The following is a 6,000-nucleotide window of genomic DNA, read 5'->3' as shown; positions in this document are numbered from 1 at the left end:
AAGCAGACAATAAAAGTGCTATATATTAATTGTTAAAAACAATAATCTGTATAAATAATTGAAAAAAACAGGATACTTATATATCTCAGCTAACAGTTGCAGTCAACAACTCTTATCCACTCTGCTCAGTGTGTATAGACAGAAACCCTATCAAAGTTAGGGCTTAAATACCAGAAGAACAACTTTTTTTTTTACAAGAACACAAAAGAACCAGCCCCCACTCAGCAGACTATTAACATAATCTAGCCAAGTTAGAGAGGCTTCAGCTAGAAACAATAGCCTACAGCCAGTAGCACTAGAGAAAGCCACAAACAGATAAAGATTTGTAAAGATACAGAATGCTTGTCCTCATACATATGAAGCAAAACTATTATATTTAATGTCTTTGTATAACCTAGTCTGCTTTGATAGTACTGTAAAACTCTATATAGCATTTGCATTGTGAACTGTTTATAATCTAATATCAACTGTCTTCTAGCCACATGATAAATTGTATAATGTCTAAGAATGTATGTATGCTTAGGTAGAACTGCAAAATATTCTAATGTCTGTACTTTGTTCTAGAAATGTATATATTGTTTAATTATAACTGCAAAATCTTTCATGTCTGTATCTGTTTTAGAACTTTTCTCTCCCTACCTCCACTGAAAATGGGGTCCTGACCCAGTCAAACTTTCCCGGTCACCAAATGTCAACAAATCAATAAACAAATAATAAATGTGGAAAGAAATTAATTTTTTTTGTATTTCAAGGAAGAAATAGTTTGTATACAAGGCTTAATGCACAAAACTGATACAACAGCAGTTCGCAATAAACTAATAAGATAAAGGTTTGAAGGGTACATAAATTGTATCTGGGAGTAGTACCTGCCTCTGTATCCCCCAAGAAAAGAGTAGTTATTCACAAGGAAACAATGAGAGAACATATGCATGGCATCCAAATATACAACAAAGTCTAGACGATTTAGAATTTTTGCTCTGAAGTGTTTGCATATATATTTTTATACCCCAAGCAGACTCAAAAGAATTTTTCCTCAGATAGATGACAAATGCTGGAAGTGTGATGTGGAAGAAAGAGATAGCTGGTAGTATATGTTTTGGGAGTGTAATGATTTGGGAGACTTTAAAAATTCCCTACAGAGTACTTTGTCTGAAATACTGGGTGAGCAAATAGGTGTAACTATGAAAAGTATTTTTTGAGCTGGGATACATGATCTGAATTGCCTAGACATAGTAAGACCTTGTTAAGTGTAATTCTCGTAGCTGCCAGAAAAACAATTACTAGAAGGTAGAAATCAGTCTAAACTAATTGTATTTGAAGTAGTTAATATTGGAACAGAAATAAAATAACTGCAAGTGGGGTCTTTAGAAAAGGGTAGGAACAAATTGCTTAGAAAAAAATGGAAATTGTGAAAACAACACATGCAGAAAAATGTTTTGCAGGAGGAATGAGGTTTAACAGAAGGCAGAAACTGAACAATTTATGTAATGTTGGATTGATTATATTGTGTAGAAGAATATATGTAATGTATAATGTTTGTAAACGTGAACATGTTAATATGTCTTTTTTTCATACCTCTCAACCTGTTAGCACAAAAAATCTAGATGAAGCCTAAAATGAGTGCATAAAGGCCCAAAAATAGGGACAAATTTTAAATATTACTCTTATAAATTTAGAAAGTTGACAAAACAACAGGTTTTCTGTTAGCATACATTTTCTAAAGGATATAAAGTCTGAAACTCAAATGTATGTCATTATTTGATTTCAATCCCCAGTCACATGCCAGAAACACACACATTTTATGAGTAGTAGACCAAACATTGAACAATTGGATGGTGCAGTGGTGCAGCGGTAGCATTGTCAAATCACAGCAAAAGGTTCTCCAGTTTAATTCTTGGCTGGAGTGCCTTCTGTGTGGAGTCTACATGTCCTCCCTGTATTCATGTGGGTTTCCTCTGGGTGCTCTGGTTTCCTCCCAAGTTATAAAGACGTGTCTGGTGCATTTCTCCTCAGGCCTCCACTTGAAAATTGGCTTTTTTCCAAGTCGGACTTTCCCAGTTAAAAAAAAATATGCATATGAGGCAAAAGGACAGTTGATAAGTACATTGTTTTTCTTTTATATAAATGTAAATTGGTCTATGTCACAAGTGATAATTCAATAATGGTGTTTAAAAAAAGTTCATGCTTTTCTGTAGTAAAAATTAGAGAGTGGTTCATTTACCTTACATCTTTATTACTGCTCAGGCTTTAAGTATTATTGAATGGAATATGTCATACAATAACCAGTAACCTACACAGATGACTCCCTACAACATCTCAGGTAACTAATGATAGAAAAAGCTAACTTAATGTTATGTTACCTGTACAGGCTCAGAATGTAACTGATAAAGTTATAGGTCCCCCTCTATGACCCAGGAAACCCATAACATATATTTAAACTTATTGGAAACACTCACAATCCATCTCAATACCGTATTCACGAGTAAGTTTAATTACCCCTGTGAAGACTGGTAGAGAAGGGTGAAGGCTGCCAGCCTAGCCAGATAGATTTTTATACATAATTCTATCATTTGTAAATATGAATGTAAATCACAGGCTTGTTGTCTTAAATGAAAAAATGCTGTTACAAAAATGTGACAACAGTGCTCTCTAATGACCCAGTAAAAGCATGTTGTGACACTTTGATCTAAAGTCGGCTCCAGTCCATCTAGATGAAGACATTCTTTCTATTGTTTTAACCAAGAGTTAAATTGGTAGATTTAAACATGCAAATGTATTTTTATTGCTCTGTTCCTGACCAGCTGCAAGATAACAAAAGGGAGATGTTAAGAATGTAAATACAGTTAATGTGTAGCCTGGGAGCTCCAGGAAAGTGTAAAAGAAATTATGTAATGTTTATCAGAACTGCAGTTTCAATTTAAACAGAGAGAATCAGAAGGCATTAAGCATTTTTGTCTTGCTCATCCAACTCACAGCACTCTGCCTGTTTTCTTATGTAACTTATCTTAGGCTTGCGTTTTCTTTTAGGGATAGCTAGAAGCTAGAAAGATTAGACTAAGTGTTTTTCTGTTATGTCAGAACTGTACAACTGAAATATTTTAAGTATTTCTGTGTGATCTCTGAACTCTTGACTAGCACTGACTGTATGGTAAAATCTATTGTCTTGTGGTTTTAATTATTTATTATTAAATATTTTAAAACCTTTTAACTGTGGCTGGTTTGTGTAGAGATAAGTTAAGCTCAAGAGTACATTGCATATTTATAGTGATTACGTACCAAGTCACTCTAATAAGCCTTGACTGTTTAGTCACATCTACCAGTTGGATAATAATATTGCACAGTAATAATTGGACACCCTTTTAAGGGCCTTTGAGTAGCTGATAAATATTAGCTGGGTAGTGACAAGTGATACTACCATAAAGTCTGGGTAAAAGGGACACAGCTGGAGAACCTGTGCCAGCCTTACCCAGGAGTGTCTGTGTGGTTGTATAAACTTTTATCTCAAAGTGTGTGTGTGTGTGTGTGTGTGTGTGTGTGTGTGTGTGTGTGTGTGTGTGTGTGTGTGTGTGTGTGTGTCAGCTACTTGGGCAGGGACATGAAGCACTGGTTGGACAGAGATGGTGCTGAAGACTTTAACTTGCCCAGCTAGGCTGAGATCTGGACCCTATAGCTGTGCCAGTGTGGAGTCTTATTGGGCCCTGGGGAGCAAGGGAGTGACCAGCCCTGGACTGACTATGATCTCTGTGTGCTCTTAAGGGAAATTGTACTTTGCTGTGGGTATTTGTTATCCTTTCCTCATATATGAGACACCCTCTCTGGTGTTAGTGGTGAGGATTGAGGCTCCTTGATTGATGGGCCAGGGCACGGGTGTTACAACCCCTCTATTAACTGGGAACCATATACAACACCAAATGTACAGGCACAGAGATTCCTGGATTTTGTAAACACAAACTCCCTGGACCAGATTGTTAATACAGCAACCAGGGGTGCAGCTATACTGAATCTGGTCCTCACTAAAATTGTTAATGAAATCACCTATACTCAGCCAGAAGATATAGTAAACCTAATGGCCGACAAATTCAATTCCATCTTTACCCTTCTCTCCCCCTCAACATTCCATCAGGAAATAACATCAAATATAACTCCCCCTGCTATCACTAGGGAACAAATCCTTAATGCTCTCTCTAAGGCCATGAAAACTGCATCAGTGGGCCTAGACAATATCCCAGAATGCCTTGTAAATAGCAGAACATTTGTGCCAGTGGGGGTTCCAGTGGCATTTACTTCTCTGAAGTGAAGGCCAATCAAAGATGATTGCAAATTAGGAGCTGTCACCGAAACCCCCACTGACACAAATGTTCTCCAAGAATGGCTGACACAGAAAAATGACTGGTGCTAGAGCCATGGACTAAAACTAAATGCCAAGAAATGCATAATAGTATCCTTCGGAAAGTCATCCACCCCTGATAACTATCATATTGATAACCCACCCCAATCAGCTGACCCAGTAGTCAGGGACTTGGGGAAACACATAGACAGTAACCTAGCCTTTGACCATCATATGTCTACAACAGTGTGGAAATCATTCTATATTGCACAATTTATAAACAAAGGCATGGCATCTAGGTGCACAAAAGTCATTGTACCACTGTATTCGGCATTCATCAGACCTGTTATTGAGTGCAATGCCCCCTTTGGTATGTACCTAACCAGGCATATCCAACAACTGGAATGTCCACACAGGTTCTTCACTAAATGAATACAGGACGTAAGTAACATTTCCTGTGCAGACCGCTTCAAGGTCCTATCCCTGTATTCTGCCTCCTACAGACTGTTGAGGGTTGATCAATGCCTGGCATACAAAGCATTGTCACACCCCACTCTGATAGACCTCCTGCATATCTACAAAACAAACAGCACCAGAGTTACCTGTTCCAAAGACTTAAACCCTGGCTGTGATATAAACAAGACCTGCTGAAGAGACAGGTATGTATCCCAGAGACTACCCAGCCTCTGGAACAGGCTCCATATCCATGTGAAGCAGAATTCCTCCCTGACCCAATTCAAATGTAACTTGAATTGGATGGGGAACAGGAAATTCATCCCTGGTTTGGCAAGTATTTCTCTAATGGACACAAGCAGCCTATAAATGGTTCATCTGTCATGCACCCGATTGTAAGTGTTCCATCTCCCAAGCCCCTGCTTACACTTATTAAGGATACCAGAACTTGTCAGAGATTTGGGATGCATGGCTAGGCTTAAAAAGGCCCTTGTTAGCCTAATAACCACATATGAACCTATGAAATTTATGCGCTCATTTTTACTCTATAGGCATATTAAGGTGGTGAAATGTACTGATTTGTCTGATAACCAATGTAGAATAAACGTATCACAGAGATGAAAGCTTCTTGTTAATTAATCAATCAATTAAATAATTAAATGTACTGGCAGAGTATTCATCTATCTGGACTTATTTTAAGCTCAACCCAAGTATAAAACACAACAAATCAGCAGTAAATGCATATTATAACAATAAAAAGAGTATGCGAATGATGCATTTAAAGAATGGAAGTCACCACTGGTTTGCCCTCAGGTCATCTTGATTGTAAAAATTCCTGTAAACTTAACCGCAGCTCCTACATCTGTAACAGTTCTTCAAGATTCTTAGATTTAACACATTCCATGCTCTTATCAATTGCATAAAATGACACATTTCTATAACAGAGTTACACTCAGAGAATGCCTTCTTGATGTTTTCAGTCTGATCTGATGATATATGGGCTTTGGAGATTGTTTTGAACATATATGTTTCATAGTGGAAGTCATTACCCTATAAGATTAGATAATCACCAAAACCAATTTAAGTGCATAATGTGTAATTGTTCACAGAAATTATGTCCTTGCTTTTTCATCAGTAAAGTAATCACAAACACACTCAATAGTAACACAGTTTTTGGCATTTATTAAATCAAATGGGCCTTAATGTCAGCCTTAAAAAAA

This window comes from Protopterus annectens, chromosome 2.part1, assembly GCF_019279795.1.
Source record: "Protopterus annectens isolate FY-2018-M chromosome 2.part1, PAN1.0, whole genome shotgun sequence".
NCBI lineage: Eukaryota > Metazoa > Chordata > Ceratodontiformes > Protopteridae > Protopterus > Protopterus annectens.
The sequence above is the reverse complement of the archived record's forward strand: the minus strand, read 5'-3'. Positions refer to the sequence as shown.